We start from the raw sequence: 20896 nt of genomic DNA, 5'->3' as shown, positions 1-20896 counted from the left end.
CCTGAGTATCAATGGATAAATGATGGACAGAAGCAGCTACACCCAAAGAAAGAACACTGGGAAATGAATATGAACTATTTGCATTTTTGATTTTCTTCCCGGGTTATTTTTACCTTCTGAATCCAATTCTCCCTGTGCAACAAGAGAACTGTTCGGTTCTGCAAACATATATTGTATCTGGGATATACTGCAACATATCTAACATATATAGGACTGCTTGCCATCTAGGGGAGGGGGTGGAGGGAGGGAGGGGAAAAATCGAAACAGAAGCGAGTGCAAGGGATAATGTTGTAAAAAATTACCCTGGCATGGATTCTGTCAATATAAAGTTATCATTAAATAAAATAAAATTAAAAAAAAAAAGAAACCGTATTTTGTGCAGTGCCATACCCTGTGAAAACATCTTAACAATCAGGTTGAGGGTTTGGTGAGCTAGAAGCATATTTACCCCAACCATGTGAAGATTTCCTTTGGTTGAATGAATGAATGAGAAAAATTTGTTGTTGAATTATTGAAGGTAACTGAAGTAGGAGTTGTGGAGCACTTAGAGTTTGGTCACAAAGATACCACTAGGTCATCCACTTCATCCTGGACCACAGCCAGTCCTCTTGACTTTTATCTTGCCATTGGAATTACATGACTCTGGAAGAGATTGAGACTGATGTCCTTGAGCAAGTCTGTCTCGAGACATCATTCTGTAGTATCATTGGCCCTTCATGAAAACAAAGGACAAATACTTTACTCATTTATTTTTTTGTTTGTATATTTATTCATTCATTTGTTCATTTATTTTAAGTTATTAAAAGACAAGTAGAAGACTATACACAATGTGAAATCATGGATGCATTTCTGGATATGTGGTTAGGGAAAAACTGGGTTCAAATCTATTCTTTAACTGGAAACTGAGTGAATGCCCATCAGTTGGGGAATGGCTGAATAAGTTATGCATATGAATGTAATGGAATATTATTGTTTTTATAAGAAACGATCAGCAAGATGATTTCACAAAGGCCTGGAGAGACTTTGATGAACTGAGTGAAGTGAGAAGAGCCAAGAGGATATTGTATATAGCAATAGCAAGATCATGTGATGGTCAACTGTGATGGACTTAGATCTTTTCAGCAATGAGGTTATTCAGGCCAATTCCAATAGACTTGTGATAGAGAGAGCCGTCTGTATCCAGAGAGAGCCATCTGTATCCAGAGAGAGAATTATGAGGATTAAATGTGGATCACAATATAGTATTTCCCCTTTTTTTGCTGTTCTTTGCTTGTTTTTTCTTTCTCATTTCCCCCCCTTTGATCTTTTCTTGTGCAGCATGATAAATGTAGAAATATGTTTAGAAGAATTGCACATGTTTAACCTATATTGGATTATTTGTTGTCCAGCGAAGGGGGAAGGGAAGGAGAGGGGAATACAAGGTTTTTCAAGGGTGAATGTTGAAAACTATCTTTGCATGTATTTTGAAAAATAAAAAGCTGCTATAAAAAAGAAATCTATCCTTTAAGCTTTTTTGCATTGTGACTCTGTACAAGCCTTTTAACTTCTATGGACATCAGAGAGTTACTCAAGAGAACTCTAATGAATCATGGTGGGAGTGGGTGTGTATGTATGGAGTAAATAAAGAATTTCCACACCTATAAAATTATAGTTCATGTTGATCTGTTTCTTGCCACTGAATTCAGATGGTTCTAAAGGGTTCAGTGAAGCAGGAGACCTTGCACAGCCCTACTTCACTTAAATCCAATTCATTTGCATGTCATACCATCATCTTCCTGATGTCATGGTCCCCTTTGAGAATGAAGGACAAAACAACATCTTTACAGAAAGAAAAACTGAGTTGAAGCTCAACCAAATAACCAGCTTTAGATAAGTATAATGCAAAATCTTGTTTTTACCCTAGTTTTTTGGTTCCCTGGGTGTTCTATATTCTGGGAAGTGTCACCTTCTCTCAAATATCCACAATTTGGTTTTCCCCAGAACTGAGTAGATCATGAGTTTTCTCAAAATTTTTAAAATTTGTTTCCAGGTAATCTTGCCAAAAAAAAAAAAAAAAAAGGATTAATCTGACAAAACTCATCATGTTAAGTTTTAATAACCACAGTTTCCTTTTCATAAATGCTTATAAATTCTTTAATATGTTTAAGAATTTCTTCAGAAATGATAGACAAGTTCACAGATCTGTAGTTTGAAGGATCAATATTCTTTTTTTCCCCTCTTTTGAAAATCATATTATTTGTCCTTCCTTATTCCTATAGCCCCTTTTTTGTTCTCTAAGATTTCCAATGATCATCTAAAACAAGTTAGAATCATAGCCACCAGCTCTGTCAACACTTTCTAATGTATTTTATCCAAGTTGAATTGACAAAAAGATGCTCTTACCATCTCATTTATCTTCATTTTGAACCTAATATTCAGCATTTTTGTTCTATCCTTCACAATCCTAAGATCATTCTCTAGTCAAAGAAAACAAAACTAACATAAAAGTTCAATAGTTCTTTTATTTTATTGTCTATTGTCTCCAACTCATAGACATCCCTTCTCTGAACTTCCTTATGCTTCCATTAGCTAAAAAGACCTTTTTTATGCCACAATAATTTTATTCTTGACAATTTGGCTCAACTTCCTCTATAGAATTTTAGATCATAAAATAAAGAAAAATTGATTTCTATAGGGTCAGAAATGTTTTACTTGATAATCTCAGTGATCTTTTCTCAGTCTTCTCATTTTCTCATTACGATACTTGGCAATGTTGCTTAACTATATTTTCCCTGGGTCTCAGTTTTCTCATCTGTCTAATGAATAAGCTGGACTAAATTAGGAGTGTGCTGGACCCAAATAATACTGGAAAGAACCAATTGGGACACTTGTAGTGTGAGCATTTATATTTCAGAAATTAGCAAAGGTTACAAATCAGGGCTTGGTTTATTATTCTGTTAATTTTCTAGATTTAGGAAAATGATGGAAAAATGTCAAAAATGATGATTAAGCTTTATTCCTCCCCAATTCCCCATAGTCCAATTGTGAAACATTTACCAACATACCTCTGGATGATCTCCAAATGAATGATCAAATAAGCATTTATTAAGTGATTTAACACAATAAAGGCATTGTGCTAAAAAAAAAAAAAAAAAACAGAGATATAAATACAAGCAAACAAGACAGTTTCTGTGCTTAAGGAACTTACATCCTAATAGGGAAAATAATATATAAAGTTAGGGAGATAGGAAAAGAGGGGTATGTATTCTATAATTTCCAGAGTGAAGCGGATTTGGAAATACCCATGAAATGGTGTAGAATTCTGGGTCAGTCAAAAGAAGACCAAAGTTCACTTGTCTGAGTCCCAGATCTGAGAATCAAAGTTCAAGATCCTTTGAGAGGGGAATAAAGGGGATGGCTAAAAAATAGGCAACATGATTTTGAAATAGTCCAAATTCATTTCTCATGATCAAGCTTATTATTCTTTAATCTTTCTGAAAATCTTCTTCTAATTATTTGATACTATACATTCTCCATTTTTCTATTAATATCTATATGAAGAGCTTTCTAGCTCTTAGGTAATGTTGAAGGTAAGGTACTAGACCTGCATTTGAAAAACTTGAGTTCACATATAACCTCAAACAGTTGCCATGTGACCTTGGGCAACAAATTTAATCTCTGTAAACCACCTTTTGCTGATCTATAAAATGGGGTTAATCTATGTAATCTATAACATCTATCTATATATTATAATTTATAAAATGGGGTATCTATTGGGATATAGTCAAGATGGTAGAGCATAAAGGGCAATCCAGCTGAACTCTCCTAACATTACCAATAATTTAAAAAAATTATTGGACTACCTGAAAAAAATGATTAAAAAAAGTTTAAACTTCATATTTCAAGAAATTATTAAGGAAAACTTAACCAATATCTCAAATCTCAAGAGTAAGTAGAAGTTGAAAGACTACATTGATCATCTCCAGAAAGAGATGGTAAAATGAAAACTCCCAGGAATATTACAGCCAAATTCCGGAGCTCACAGGTCAAAGAGAAAATATTGCAAGAATCGAGAAAGAAACAATTCAAATATTGGAGTACCGTAGTTAGGATCAGATAAGATTTAGCAGCTTCCACATTAAAAGAGGGGAGGGTTTAGAATATAATATTCCAGAGACAAAGAATCAGATTACAACCAAAAATAAAACTGAATATAATCCTTCAGGTGAAAAAAATAGTTAATGAAATACAGCATTTTCAAGCATTCCTGATTTAAAAAAAAAAAAAAAACAGAGCTGAAGAAAATTTGACATTCACATAGAAGATTCAAGAAAAACATAAAAGGTAAATATGAGAGAGTAATCATAAGATACTCAATAAAATTAAATTGTTTTCATTTACATGTAACTCCTAAGGGTCTTATCATTATTAGGGCAATTAGAAGGAGTCTAAATAAATAGAGCATATGAATGTGAGTCAATTATGTTAGGATGTTCTATCTCAAAAAATGAAGGGATGAAAAAGAGGGATGCACTGGGAAAAGATCTACAGGAGAAGTAGAATGGGAAAACTTTTTTTCACAGAAAAGCTGTGTTCAAGGAGAAGCTTTTATAGCAAAGGGGAAAATGAAGGAAAGGGATAGAAGTAGCAGGTAATGCTTGAATCTCACTCTCATGAGAATTGATTAAAAGAGGGAAGAATATATAATACGTCCGTAACCTGAAAATTAGCCACTGGAATTTGTAGATCAAGGTGAAATAATTTTATGTGTTTATAAATTTCCTTGCAGGGGGAAAATTCTTTAAACAGATAGTAAATAATAAATTTTGATTATTCACCAGTCTTCTGAATTCCATTTCCCCCATTACAGCCTAGTTAAAAAAAAAATTAAATGAATTTTAATAGTGGATCTTTAATTATAAGAAAAAATATTTTATCATCCTGCTGACAGACTGACCTATACACTGAGAAATGGGCATTACTTGTAAATTAAAACAACTCCAAAGTGCCATCTAACACATATCAGATTGGTTAACATAACAGAAAAGAAAAAATGATAAATGTTGAAATTGTGAGAAAATTGGGACAGTAATGCATTTTTGGTGGAGTTGTGAATTAATCCATTCAGCAGAGCAATTTAAAGATGCCTAAAGGGCAATTAACACTATGCATATTGTTTGATCCAGGATACTAACTCTAGTTTCACAAAAAGATGCTTAAAAAGAGGAAAGGACCTATATGTACAGAAATATTTATAGTAGCTCTTTTTGTGGTGGCCAAGAACCGGAAACTGAGGTGATGCTTATCATTTAGAGAATGGTTGAACATGTGGAAAATGAATGTAGTGGAATTCTATTGTCTTATAAGAAATGACAAGCAGAGTTCAGGAAAAAAAAAAATAACTTGGGAAGACTTAAACATGAACTGATGCAGTGTTAAGTAAACAGAACTAGGAAAGCATTGTACACATTGTTTAATAATTTCATAACGAATTTATTGCAACAGTTAGCTAATTCATTCATTTGCTTCTAGTTATCCCAACTTCACTATTTTTTCTAATAAATCATATACACTTCCTTCATCTTAATCCTCCTCAAGCAATATTTTTATTTTATCACTACCTTGCTCAAGATCCTACAATAGCTTCCAATTCATTTTTAGATTAAGTAAGTCCAAACTGTTCCATCATTTTTACCCAATAAACTACTTCCCTTGATTTCTCTGAAAGATACTTTTTGCTCTAATCAGAATAAACTCCTTAGGGGTCCTCAAACTACAGTCCCCGGGCCAGATGCAGCAGCTGAGGACGTTTATCTCCCTCACCCAGGGCTATGGAGTTTCTTTATTTAAAGGCCCACAAAACAAAGTTTTTGTTTTTACTATAGTCTGACTTTCCAACAGTCTGAGGGACAGTGAACTGGCCCCCTATTTAAAAAGTTTGAGGACCCCTGCCTTATGGTCTTCTCTATCTTCTAAGCTTATTTCCTACCCAGGGCTCTATCATATACGTACATTTTTTATTTAAGATTTTGCTCAAAATGTTTTCCTTCCTCCTTCTGCCTCTCTCCCACCTCTTTCTTCCTGTCCTCTTTTCTTTCCTTTTCCCTCTTTTCTCCCTGCCTCTTCCTCTATTTCTTTCTGATTCTCTTCCATAAATATATGCACACACATACCTCAAACTGATTTTCCAGTTTTTCATTTCCATAACATCTTCAGCACAACAATGTTGTCAACAGGTTATATAAATGTTTCTGTTTTATTAAATATCTGTTTTATTCATTAAAAAAATAACAAAACCTGAGAAATCTTAAAGGACATGTACAGAAAATATTCTACACCTGGAATATATTGCAGTATGCACAGCCATGCCCATTAGTCTCACTTTCTTATGTTTTCTACTATGCCCATTCCCAGAATAATCCAAATTTTCAGTGATCTTTCCTTTCTTTTGATTTCCTGCAACACTCATGGTATCTTAAAACCTTTTTTTTCTTTTTTTCCCCTGGATATTTGTGGAAACCATCTCACTATTTCAGTCATCCTTCAGAATTATCTATTTTTTTTTTTAACGAATTAAGTATTCTGACTCCTGTTTCAGCAGACAATGAATGACTTTACCACTTAGACCTATTCCTTTTTCTTTCCTAGTGTATTGAATGATGTGGTCCATCTGGTGAGAATAGCCTTCCTCACAAGTGAGAAGGGAGTCATCCTTCAGGCTTTACTTTATCTTATACTTATTTCCATTGCACTTTCTCTAAGACACACACCATTACCTTTGCAATGATGCTTTCAACCATTCTCCTGTGCTCTCAGGTTTGTTTTGTCAACAGAACAAAACCAAAAGAAACTCATAAACTTATTCTTATTTTTGCATAACAGTGGAATTTCCCAAGTGAACATAGAAATTTAAATAAGAGCTTCTAAAATACCACTTTATATTCAGATAGTGTAAGGCCCAGAAAAATTAAGTGAGAGTCTGTTGAATAATCTACTTCTACAGCGAACTTCTCTGTATGTCTAATCATTCCAAAGAGGAGTTCACAAAAAGACATATCCATTACCAAACAAATTGTAGCTAAAATTAGTGAAAAGTGGTCCTTTTAAATTTTTTATAGAGTTTTAGGATCAATGAACCCTTGAGTTCTCATTCTTCACTGTTAATCATGACAAATAAAGATAACAAGAGTAATGTTAACAGTCCTATTGGGTGCACACAAAGCAGATGTCACATTGTTTATATTATATGAAATGAAATAAAGCATGCCCTGCTAGGTTGATGTCTGCTAGGCTTAAGGAACTCAAGGAATTTCGTGAATGACTACTGAGCTCAGACCAGAACATATAGACAATTACACTGAATTCTTTCTGTTTGTTTTTCCTCCTCTGATATGACAGCTTGGAACTATGGGAAACATTCCCCAGCTTTGCTGAAATAGCCTACATAATCCAAAGGGAACTCTAATTAAAAACATTTCAGAAAGAAGGAAATATAGTCTGTTGAATAATTTTGTTTTTGTTATTCAGATGTACATATGGACTATTTTTGGTGGGGATATTTGTCTTAATTTTAAATTATACCTAGTTTGATGGAACAAAATTAATTTAATACTCTAATCTCCATGTAGCCCAAGGGCTTTTCAAGTCACAATGAAGCTTGAAAATACTTCCTCCACCCCCTACTTGGTGCTAGCTATATATATATATATATATATATATATATATATATATATATATATATATATGTGTGTGTGTGTGTGTGTGTGTGTGTGTGTGTGTGTGTGTGTGTGTATGTGTATATATACATGTATATATATATATAGCCCTAGAAAATAGAGATGAGTAAAGTAATTAGTTATTAAGCATATGTGCATCTAATTATACATTTAGTGTTATATGTAACCTAACCATTACAGCTATTGAATGAAGAAAACCTGAGACAAATCAAAGGGAGAAAAACAACAAAGAAAACTAAAAGCAGTGTGGAAAACAAAAGGTTGACAAGTAATTGGGCTTAGAATGAGAAATAAAAATATTGTGTTTTCTTTTGTAGATTTGCTATTAATTTCCTATTTGACTAAGTTAGAAATAATTTACATGGATGGAATAACTCACATTATCTCTTCTGGATTGGTAGGAAGATAGCATAGATAATAAGTGTCTAAGATTAAATTTGAATTCATCTTCTTGATCCTAAATCTAGGTTTCTATTTCCTTTATAACAAGACACAATTATAAATCTTCCATTTCCACTTCTGACATCTATTGTCAGAGACCATAAACAATGGCAAAAGGTGAGTTTGTCAAGTGTGGTTGCATAGCAATTCAGATGGGTCTAATCTGTTTCAAATTGGTACATAATGGTATTTTGGACATCTTCACTTTTATTGATGTAAGGAGTAAGAGAATTTTCTTAGCATTGAAGAGTAAAGCAATGACCCTAAAATGATTGAAAATCATACATGGAGAACAATTTCATTTGATGATGTGATGATGTCACACAACAGGTCCAAACAGCTATCATCTTACCAAGTAGATCTCAAATATCTAGTAGTTTATTATATTTGAATTTCATAATTCCTCTAGTGCCTAGCTTCTTACAGTATAGATTATAACTCTATCTAGAGCCATGCAACTAAATGTGATGGTTGCAAAATCATCATTTATTAATTAATGTTTGAATTGTATATCTATTTTATATACTTACATACTTAGACTTGTATAAAAATTTCTTGGGTGAAAAGCGGTAGTGAGTAGAAAAAATTTAAGAAGTTCTGCTCTAGTGGTTTGCATGTTATTTTCTATTTTTTCTCCATCAGAAATTGAGGCTTACAAACAAGAAAACTTCATAATTTAATGTCTTCCCTGACACAGTTGCTATGGAGTAAAAAGATGGTATGGGGCTTCGGGGTGGATCCATGAGTTATTTCTCAGCTGTTAATATTTTTAAATTATAGAACAAAAATAGTTTTATATGAATAGAGTATTCTACATAGCCACAATCTTCTTTGTAATTATTTTGCAACAACAATAAGGAGGTTTGGGGTCATTGCTGCCTGCATAATAACCTTAGCATTTACTGAAGACTGGTTGTGGAATACCATTCCTTCCTGACCTTGAATGCTTTCCCAGCTATTTTGATTGAGATCCTTCTTTTCCACCTCCTTCTCAAATTCTACCTCCTCCTCAAGGTCTTTCCTCACCACTTCAGCCCAAAGTTTCACTCTCTCCTAGGTCATTCCCCAGCTCCCATTGCATTTCCTTTCTGCATCATTCATTGTCTACTTATCATTTACTGCCTTTAATTGTTAGCTATATTTTTCTCTTTTGTTTTTTTTCCTTTTTATTTATTTTAAATTTATGGAATAAAACAAGCATTTCTATAACATCTCATAACCTCTCTCCTCCCCACCCCCCCAAAAAAAAGATTGCACGTGAAGCTGCAAATACATCATGTGTAACTTGATAATTCCTTTAAATATATAATAAAGTTATCATGTAAATTTCTCCCCTTTTTAATCTTCCTTTGCCCCACCTCCTCATCCTACAGATGGCTACCATTAGACACAAATAGGTTGTGTATATGTGTGTGTGTAGTTATTTTATACATATTTCTATTTATTAATTCTTTCTCTGGATGCAGATAGCATCTTTCTTCAGATGTCCTTTATAGTTAATTTAGATATTTATAATGGTCAAAATGGCTTATTTGCTCAAAATCATTCTTTCAAGTATGTTAGCTATATTTTCAAAGGATATATGTCCTCTCAGACTCTGGTTCCAGCTTGCCTTCTTTCCTGCATAATTGTGACAAAAATTTCTGCCTACACATTTGAAGAGGTCTATTTCTACAAAAACAAAGGTGGGAAAGTGAAAAGAAGGACCCTCCCAGCACTGATAAGGATTTGAAGGTAGCATCTCCCAGATCAGATAGGATTAAATATTAATTCATTATTAATGAATACTGTTTTTTTTGTAACTGAACAATCATATACTTTTGTACATCATTTCTATTTTATTGTAACACTTCCTCTGGCTTACCTCTCCATTTTGTACTTATACTAACAAATCCCAGCATTTTGTCTTTTAAAGTCCTTAATTTATTGCCCAATCTTGTACCTTCAAAACTCAGAGAGGAATTCATATTTTGCCATATCTTTGTGGATTTATTAGATTGGGGAAAGAGAATTGTCACAGCCCAGATATTAAGAAGTTTTCCTATAAACCTTTTTTTTTTTTTTAAATAAAGTATGGGCAACTGATTAAACTGAAGAGGGTCAATTCAATTGGCTGAGAAAAAAAAATGTTAACTATATCCCTGGGAGTTTTGAATTACTAAGAACTGGAGAAAGTAAGTCTGTTATGGGGCAGAACTCTGAACTTGAAACAAGGAGTCTTACAAGGTGCCAATTCAATGGAATTGATGAGACAATGGTTATCTAGTTTAGCCTGGTGATTAATAGTTCTCTAAATTCAGTATGATTGATTTAATCTTACAACAAAAAATGGTTTCCTAGAGATATAATGACTGGTTTATACTCAGTGTAGAGCATGTAAGCTGAGAGCTCAAGCTCTCTGCTGAGGAGAGATTCAATTCCATCTTCATCAGCTTCTTGCTGGTGGCCTGGTCTCCTGCACTTCTCCCCTGAAACCAGGACTCTGGAAGGCCTCTAAGAAAGCTAGCTGGGCCCTAGGCAAGGAGACAAGACTTTGAAGGAGACAATAAAAGATTTAGACTTTAACATCTGGCTATTCTTGTGGTGATTACTCTACTGAAATGAAGGCTGCTTCCAAGACTTCTAGAAAACCGAACTGAGAACATTATATAAGTCAATTCAGGTTTGAGAAACACTTTGTGGAGGACATCTCTGAGGAAAGATGATATACAGAAAGTAGAAGAGTTGGAAGCAGGAACTTAGTGGTACTGAGAGGGAAAGAGGTAAGGGCAGCATCCTCCAGATTGGACTGGGTAGAGTGAAACTAAAAAAATATTGATTTCTCTTTGTAGCTATCTGCATATCCCTTTTTTATTTTGCCTTTTTTCTCCTCCTTAATATCTTACAAGAACAATTTGACTGTGGTTTATCTTAGATGAATTAGAAGAAAGAGGATTTGCTGATACTCAACTTTGAAAGACAGAAGGAACCTTTGAAATTTTCTCAGATATTCAGTGTAGGCCAGCAATAATAAGAGAATAAGGGAGATGTTCTTTAAGGGGAGGAGTTTGGAATAATCTGCTGCAAAAATTGTTCCTAGTTTTCTTCTTAGAGGCTTTTCTTTCTGTCTTTGGGTATTGTTTCAAGTTTGTTTCTCCTAGCTGAAAATGAGAAATTATGCACAATAAAATTATCTGAAAGATTTTTACAATTGTTAAAATGTCCCACCCCCAAATTTCAGGGAAAGTCTAGTAGTAAATAGCTGTATTTGGCAAAAGCACATCATGGGTCCACATCCATTAATAACATGGACCTTTACCAACATACTTTTTAATAGTCAAATGAAGGACATGCTGCTTTTAAAGTAAAAGCTTTTAATGAAATAGTAACAAAATTGCAATAAAACATTTAGGGGATTCTCTTCCAAGTGTAGAAAATTAGTACTTTGGGAAACTTTAGGGACTCCTTGATAACTACAGAATCAAATATAAAGTTCTCCATTTGGCAACAAAAACTCTTCATAACCTGATCTCTTAACTATTCTTGCAGTCTTCTTATTAATTGCCTGTAATGAACTTTACAAAGTTGGGCTGTTCATCACTTTTGCCATTTTGTCTCTGAATCTTTTCACTGGTTTACCCTCATATCTACAATTATTTGTAAATCTAATTATTTACATATTGTCTCCTTCTTGGGAATCTAGGTTCCTTGAGAACAGGGATTATTTTTGCCTTTCTATATATCCCCAGTATTCAACATGATTAAAATTTAAGCACTTACCAGAAGGAGTCTTAATTTGGGGAGGGGACATGCATTTTTATTCTCACTAATTTATTGAACTATAGCTTTTAAAAATATTCTCTAAACAGGTCTACAGACTTCATCATACTGCCAAAAAGTAAAGAAGGCTTTCAGAAATTACTGTGGATTGAATAACATAGAGAAACACATATGAAGCCAAGAAATATATATGACCAGGCAGTATTATATTGGTAATATATGATTCCATGGTTGGGATGTGTAATTGATACCACAGGACTACTCATGGCTTCTAATGATATTATTGGACATTTTACACTTGCTGTTGATTTTATATTTTATCGGACACTACTCTGCTGCATTTGTAGTTTCAGTTACTCTGCTGGTCTCTGTTCTTTGTGCTGTACGCTTCCCTAGAACTTTTGACATTGTGTGGCTGTCACTATCATTGATACTTATGTGGCTTTTATTATGAAAAGAGTGTGTAGAGTATCCTTTGAATAATCCTCTCTTTTGCATCTATGTGACTTTCCCTTCTTTTTCTCCAGGTATATATTCTCTAATGACATGGTATTCTCTGTTTAATTCCTCTGATTACTATACTACCATGCAATTCATTGTTTCTATTTGCCTGATCTTCAAACCTTATTCAGTTCTTGAGAAGTTAGTGGTATCCCCTAAATCAGAGACAAATGATGTGTAGATCTTTTTTAAAGTCTACAGAATGTTTATATCCATTGTCTTACCAGAGCTTCACACTTCTATGAAATAGGCATTTCATTTCTGTTTGACAAATAAGGAACAAGTTCTGAAGTTAAATGACTTGCCTACCACGACAAGACTAGACATTTTTGACTTCAAGTCTCATTTTCTTTATAGTATGCCTCTCAATCAACAATGAAATATAAGTATGACATGATGTAGTGGCAAAAATTCATGACTTAGAGACAGGAGATTTTCATTCATCAGTTTATTTACCTATGACATGAGATTCATAATATTTTCAATACTACAGTAAAAAATAAAAGAATTGGATTAGAACATGGAATTGTGTGAACCGAGTGCAAGAAAGCTGCACAGTGAATTCTTCTCTACAAAAGTTCAAACAGAGGACATAGAAATGTCTGTGACTTATGGGAAAGGGTCTGACCAAGAGCACCCTTTTGAGTGAAGCAAACTCCAGTACCCTAGAAGAGATTGCATACCAGGGAAAGAAAAGGTCCCAGCCTATATCAGGATATTAGGATTGGCATTGATGCAAACAGACAGCTTTGTCACCTAGCACTTAGTTCCAAGGTCCAGATACAATGCAGACTTGCACATGAGGAGTGTCTTTCTTATTTCCAGTTTAGGAGGACCTGGGATGTGTACCAAGAAAGGATAAAGTTCCAAAGCCAGCAGCAGTAATCGTGTGGCTCAAACCCCTGGGGCAGAGAGATCCTGGATTTAGGGCAGACCCTGACCCGGATCTCCATGCCACTGCAGGGAAGTAGCAGTACTAGGAGGATAAGATGTCCATAACATGTGCTGAAGGCACACATTTATAGAGTGGTAAGAAGCCTGATATCCCACAATCAAATTTTTGTCACTTACCTTTTAATTGCTACAGCCTGTTGCTGCATTTTTTGGGTGCCTGGCTGCACCCCCAGGGAGTAGTCTTTGACTTACTGAGTATTGTGTCTTGGATAAAGAAATGTGGGACCAATCCTAGAACCAGAAAGAAACTGAACACTGTCTCTGACCAAATTGAACTTTACAAAAAATAATAAAGGTAAATACCATTGTCCAGTGCTGTTCATTGGCTCACCAATAATTCCTACATTGTGGTAATCAAGTCAACTGGCAACATGTATACTTTTAAGGCAGTGAAGCAGCTATCAAAAACAAGAACCATAAAGACTTGCTGACAGATGAGCCCTTTCATGCCAGGACATCTTGACTCTCTAGGATCCCATGAACCTAGAGAAATTTAATGTGATCAGTTTTTATCACTTAAGAACAATCTAAGAGTCCTATACCTAGAGGAAGAAAAAGCCTGACAGGTAAGGAACAATCTAAGAGTCCTAGACCTACAGGTAGAAAAAGCCTGGCAGGATGTAATTTATTATGTGAAAAACACCAATGCTGGGCCAGTGAGACCCTGAAGAAACTCTTTAAATGGGATGAAATTCAGGCTGAAATGTTGAGGGCCCTTGAAAAGAAAAGTTAAACAAGCTGAATGTGGCTCATTATTCCACAGGGAATGCCAGTGCCTCCATCATATTCACAGTCATAATATCTAAAATAGCTCATGAAGCTGGTGCCATTGATGGTGATAATTTGGACTAAGTAGTATGGCTACATACTAACAAGGGAAACATCCACCTAGAGCTGCTTATGACATGACTCCAAAAGCACATGCAGAGTTTCATGAAACTCTGCAAAAAAGAATTGCCACAATGGCCCAATTTTCCATGGACCAATTTGTTTTCCAGAGTGAGGTTCAACAGGCAGGGGCACAAGGAGCAAGTCCTACTGGGGAAATCTCTTTGAAGATGAGTTCTGGCTCAATTTGTGGCTCACTGGCCAAAGTATTCTCAGCATAGTCAACTTTGTGTCCTACGACAAGTTTCAGGATTTAAAAAAATCACTTTTTCATCCTATATTTTTCTGGAAAAGAAATATATCATCGTTGGAAGAGTTGGTAGTAGTTTTGACTCATCACAACCTTATAGAATGCAGAGAATGACCCCAAACCTAAAAAGGAGATTCTAATTGAATTTGCCATGGTTTCTGTGAACTTATATGAAGAGAAAGAGAAATTGATGAACCTTAGCCTAGAAGATACCAACTGTTAGAAGTCTTAGACCACTGGGGATAGAGGTAGTTCAGAGCGTGGAATAGGCTTTTCTAAGGATGTAGGGTTAGGGAAAATTATTGTAAAGGTGCCAGTTTGAGGAGGCAGGGGACCAAGGGAAGGAATGTATAATACTGAAATAAAGTAGAATTCTCTTTTAATGGAGAAAACGTGGGAGGGCAGAAGCAGGAAAGAAGGAAGAAGAGAAGGAAGGAAGAAGAAAGGGAGGGAGGAAGAAGAAAAAGAAATAATGAAAGAAAGAAAGAGAGAGAGAAAGAAAGAAGAAAAAGAAATAGTGGGTAAGTCTAATGTCAGATTAAAGAATTAATTTGTTTGACAATGGAAAGCCACTGAAGACTTTTGAACAAATGAGTGTCATAATCAGAATTGTGCTTTATGGAGATTGATCTGTTATGTATAAAATGGTATTTGAAAGACATGAGACTGAAGGCATGGAAGGATAGTGCCATTTTCCACATCCCAGTACTGAGATTGTCTTTTCATTTACTTTTTAATCTATTTAATATTTTCTTATATGTGTACATAATTCTTCCTAGAAAGAATGTGAGTTTAATGTGATGGTTGTTTCATTTTTGGTTTTGTATCCCAAAGCCCATTACAAAGCCTGGTACACAGTAGACACTGAATAAATCCTTCTTGATTATTTGTCTAGGAAAAAAGATAATGAGTTTCTAAATTAAAATGTCATAAAAGCTACTTTAATATTGACATTCCACTTACAGATTTGAATGTTTCTTTATTCTTTCTTTTTCCTCAACCTAATGGCCTCCATCATGCTTTTCTCCCTCAAATTCAAAGTGATCTGTCTACACATACATACACACAAACACACACATATAGTAATATACAGCCCAATACTGCTTTGTCACCCTTTTTTATATCACTTTCTTTTCCAACAAGCTATATAAAGTTTTAACTTCTGAACAAAGTATGCCAGACAATATAGGATTAGTAAACATGAAAAATGAAGGGATAAGAGAGGATTTGTGAAGGTAGAATCTACAGGATTTAATTAATAAGCATATGTAAAGATATGGAAGGAAATGGTAATGATAACAACAAAGTTTCAAATCTTGAAGATTGTAAAGATCATAACACCATTAATACAAATAAAGACATTAGGGGTGGGGTGAAGTGATTTGAAAGATAAAGATAATAAGTTTGATTTAAAATAAGTTATATGGGTCACCTTTACAATTCACTGAACATGTTCACCAAGTGTTGATAAAGATAGAGTTACTGGTTAGTTGAGAGAGGGCCAGGATAAGGAATATAGATGTGGGGAGTCATCGGAAAGGAAATGATTGAGCCTATGGAAGTTGGGAAAATGATCAAAGGAGAGTACAGAAAGAAAAGAAAGGAGGTAAGAGCAGTATCTTGAGGGAATAAACTAGGGTCAAGTAAAATTTATTTTAAAAAATACTGGCAATTGGAAATCATTATACATGGCAACAACAAGATTATACGATGATTAATTCTGATGAACATGGCTCTCTTCAACAATGAGATGATTCAAACCAGTTCTAATTGTTCAGTGATGAAGAGAGCCATCTACACCCAGAGAGAGGACTGTAGGAATGGAATGTAGTTCACAACATAGCATTTTCACTCCTTTGTTGTTGCTTGCTTGCATTTTACTTTGATTTTTTTTTTTTACTAGTTAGATTTGATTTTTCTTGTGTAGCATAATAATTGCACAAATATACACATACATTAGATTTAACATATATTTCCAACATGTTTAACATATATTGGACTATTTGCCATCTAGGGGAGGGCGTGGGGGAAAGGGAAGAAAATTGGAACACAAGGTTTTGCAAGGGCTAATGTTGAAGAATTGTCCATGCATACATTTTGAAAAATAAAAAGCTTTAATAAAAATATGCTGGCAATCTAAGGCTGAACAAATTGTGGCATATGAATATGATGCAATTCTATATAAGAAAGGAGGAAAGAGAAAATTTTAAAAGGACAAGAAAGGGCTTGTATGAACTGATACAGAGTTAATAAAATCAGAAGAAAAATATATTATCACATTAATAATATAAAAAAAAAGAAAAAAATGAGGCTTTAATAAATTGATAAAGAATGAAATGAAGAGAACCAGGAGAACTATTTTTATCATATTGTAAAGAATAGCTTTAAGAGCTGTAAGAATTATGATCAACTGAATACCCATATAGGATTACAAAGGACTAGATGAAGTATACCATTTTTCTCCTGGCAGAAAAGTTATAGATCAGGATGTAGAATAGGACTGATATTTTTTGAACATGGCAAAAATGAGTTTTGTTTGATTATGGATGTTTTTTAAAGGATTGTTTTCCTCTTTTTCAATGGGGTAGTTCATACAGCAAAAAAAATATGAGCAGTTTCTTAAAAAATAAAACTAATTTAAAAATAATCTAAAGGTGTTTGTAAGGAAAGGAAAGTGCACTAATAGATAGGAATAACCTGAACATGGACGTGAGTGGGAGAAATTGATGAAGTGAGGTCATGCAGGATATGGGATTGTATAAAATGGGATCAATGACACAAGTAAGGTGTCACTGAACACTGAACATACAGGAGAACCATTTTTTTTTCTTTGAAAGAAGTAACAGAGGCATGGAGAATAAGATATATAGAGACAGTTGGAAAGGAGAGATGATGAAGAAATTTACAAAGGACAATCTTTAAGTTTTTAATTTGTTGGATCCTAACTTATCTATAGAGAATGAGCAAGTTGAAGCTGTGCTTGAGAATTTGTGTTGGGGACAGATTAAGTGAATAAGGCAATTGGGAATTGACAAGAAATAGGATTATAATTAAATAGTAAGTGGAAATCTATTCTTTCTGACTTTTACATTTGAATGAGTCAATAGGTATGTCCAGACATACAAATTCCAAAATGAATTTTCAGAATCTTCAAGGGAAAGATAATATAGCTATTAGGCATAGAGTTTGATATAGATAGAGCTGTCAACTGTCAATTTAAATATAACTACAGATGATACAGACACAGATTAGATATAGATACATTTGGCAGATAGTTGACTTTAGTGAGAGGAAGATCTGGGTTCAAATATAGGATATGGCTCATATTAGTTATGTGATCCTAAGCAAATCACTTAATCTTTTTGTGTTCTAGATCACACTCTGAAATTGAAAATTATAGAACAGTTACAAATCTGCATTGATAGATCTTTTCTCATTAGAAGTTATGTATGCTGATGAAATTGCAGATTCTTTCCACTAAAAAAAGTTATGGATATAGATATTTATTTAGATATCATTATACTATCTTATAATGCCACCTGATAGAATGTTAAGAATAAAATCAAATGCCTTAATAGATGAGCATCCAAGTAAAATGAAATGGACCAACAGATCAGAAAGTTCTCTCTTCCATTTAATTGAATGATCTAGAAAAAAACTTCAAATAAAACTGAGCAGATCCAAAATCTTCATGCATTCATAAACTCTCCTGAATTTTGCAGTAAAATATTATGATTTATGATTCTAGCTTTTAAATGAAGAAAATTTCTTTTCCCTCAAAACAAACAAACAAACAACAACAAAAAAAACAAACCCAAGACAAAACTATGTAAGTCATACTTATAACACATTTACATTTTCGTTATTTTGGAGAGCATTAGAATCCTATCTAATAAAGTTTCATATCATGCACAAATATGCTCTGTAGGTCAAGTTATAAAAAATCTACAAAGGGAAAAAAACCTTATTTCAAGAGTTGATGAGTAAACCTATTATCTTTTATATAAAAATGGAGGCTTGAGGCAGACAGTTGAAAAGCGACTACTTTTGAATGTTGGTCCTAAAATACTTAACATCCTGTCTATATAAGATCACTCATGAGTTTCCTGAGTTTAGAAGTGGTAGGCTTTTTGTTTTCTCTTTAAAACAATATTTGGAGCACCTTTATTTTTAAATTTACATTCACATCTTTAAAAAGTTGTTTTCATTCTTTGGCATTAATTCCAATGAAAAATGATATACCAATGGATGTTTCTGCAACACAACATAAAAATTGCCCTTCATCTTGGAGCCTAATTTCCATGAAGAAAAAGGAAAAAAAAACACAAAAAGAGAACTATAGCCCATTGAAGTTGAATCTCTCGAATGTCTCTTGTCCATTTATTTTAGACCTGTCTTTTCCCCTCTCTTACCAGTACAATTCTCATTGCCCCAGGCTGTGCCCCTTCTTGGAGAGTCACACATGGCACTTAGGCCTTCTAAAACATTCTTAAGAGCAGCACAGACTCTAATCTCTCCCAGGAGACCAAAAGAGTCCCATCTGTAACAATTTGAGCCCCTGTCAGCTTGAGGACAGTAGAATTCAGTCACTTCCTAAACAGGGTCTCCCACATGTCACACTTTGCATTGCCACTGAGACAAGTGGAGAGGTTCTAATATTGCATTTTTGAGTTATATAGTGACAATGCGAAATTAAATTCTATATTAATAGCTGTTGCTACATCTGTTCCATGCTGTGGACAGAGTGTTTCTGTGTCTGAAGGAAGGCTTCACTCAATATCTCTTTCCAGTCAACTTTTTCAGAAATCATTTGCAAGCTTTGCACATCTTTTTCTCTCCTTCCTTTCCTTCCTTCAGATATTGAATTCTTCCTACAACACCTACAGTATTCTGTGACAGTGTTTTCTGCCTTAAAGTCTTTGCAGTATTTTAACATCTCCATGTATCTCCCCTCTTCTCTTTCTTTTCTAACTTCCAGCCCCTACCAAACCTTTAATATTATTTTCTCTTTTGTTTGTTTGTTTTTAATTTAAGGGGCCCTACAGCAGTATTATTCCCTTGGAGCATCAAAAACATCCGGTCCCTGGGAAGCATTACTAAGAAGTTTCAGCATGTTGTAATGACCATAGACTGAAAAATAACCCACTAAATGATCGTTTGCTACATTGTGTTACAATAACATGCTTTTTTCTATATGCATATATCAAAAAGAAATACAAGGATACTTTGCAGATTACTCAAATGGCAGATAAAGCAGAAATTAGCTTTCCTCTATGTGTCCTTCCTCTTCTTCCCTCTCTGATTGCTCACCCATCCCCCACACCACCATCTGTACTAGAGTCTGTGGTAGATTTCTCTATTAACAAAGCCCTACCCATTCGGCCTATTGATTCTGCTTTAATTCACCCCCCTGCCTCCCTCCTTCTTTCCCTCTTCCCCTTTCCCTCTCTGCCTAGAAGGAGCAATTCATATGGCTGATTCCTTTGTCTCCTGAGTTATGGTTTGGGAAACATGTCCTCTCTTTCATAGTTCATTGGGGAGATTCCGAGGCCAGTATAAGTATTAGTGTAGGCTGTCAAACTTTCATTAAAGCTCTGGATGAAGAGACAAATTCTCAGCTTTCTCTGGCCATCTTTCCCCTGCTGTTTCAGGCAATTTTGTAATGGAGAATTCACTTGAGCTCGTGTGTAGTGAGGAAAAATAGGAAAGCCTTTCCCAGAATATTGCAGCTTATTAGCAAACATTGTGCTTCACTCTATGCTCAGTGTTTCATTAAAAAATTAATGCCTGTGGAATGAGTTTTCAATACAAAATTACACAGAGGTGAATTTCTTATTTTATTTTAAAAACATTACTCTCCTCAATAATTTATACTTCTCCCCCCTTTGGTCTCACTAAATATTAAATAGGATAAAGTTAAACATTAGAAAACTAAATGTAGGCTTTATTCTCCCAAAGGATCTATATTTTCATTGCTACTAACTTACTTGAACATTTTTAGAAATGGCACATGTGGCAGATGTGAGCCAGCAGGTGTTTGTGTGTGTGTGTGTGTGTGTGTGTGTGTGTGTGTGTTGTGTGTGTGTGTGTGTGTGTGTGTGTGGTGTGGTGTGTGTGTTTCTACTTAGTCTGAATCTACTGAATAAATGCGTTTATGTGTATGATGTGTTTAATCTGTGAGGAGCTGACAGAAATCCATAGATTACACATGATGGAAAACAAAATAGGGACACCCAAATGGAAAGTAAAGGACAATTCATCCCCAAGCCATGTCCAAAGGGAAAGTCAGAGTTAGCCTTTAGCAAGTGAATTTGGTCAGTGTAGGCAGAATGCTTGAATAATTTTAGGCCATATTCTAATGAAACATTCAATTCTTCACAAAAAACCT

At 34.4% G+C, this 20896-nt stretch overlaps 1 long non-coding RNA gene across 1 annotated transcript in view; it reads right to left on the bottom strand.

Moving 5' to 3' along the window:
- Positions 1-671: 671 nt before the first annotated feature.
- The window catches only part of LOC127553462 (uncharacterized), a 56104-nt gene continuing 35879 nt past the window's right edge, over positions 672-20896 (bottom strand). Inside the window, exons 2-3 of the long non-coding RNA XR_007951746.1 lie at positions 3045-3115; positions 672-1193 (exon numbers count right to left, since the gene is read on the bottom strand). This is a non-coding gene — a long non-coding RNA (uncharacterized LOC127553462). The remainder of the gene's footprint in view (positions 1194-3044; positions 3116-20896) is intronic.

Source organism: Antechinus flavipes, chromosome 3 (genome assembly GCF_016432865.1).
Source record: "Antechinus flavipes isolate AdamAnt ecotype Samford, QLD, Australia chromosome 3, AdamAnt_v2, whole genome shotgun sequence".
In the NCBI taxonomy this organism is placed as follows: Eukaryota; Metazoa; Chordata; class Mammalia; order Dasyuromorphia; family Dasyuridae; genus Antechinus; species Antechinus flavipes.
The sequence above is the reverse complement of the archived record's forward strand: the minus strand, read 5'-3'. Positions and strand labels throughout refer to the sequence as shown.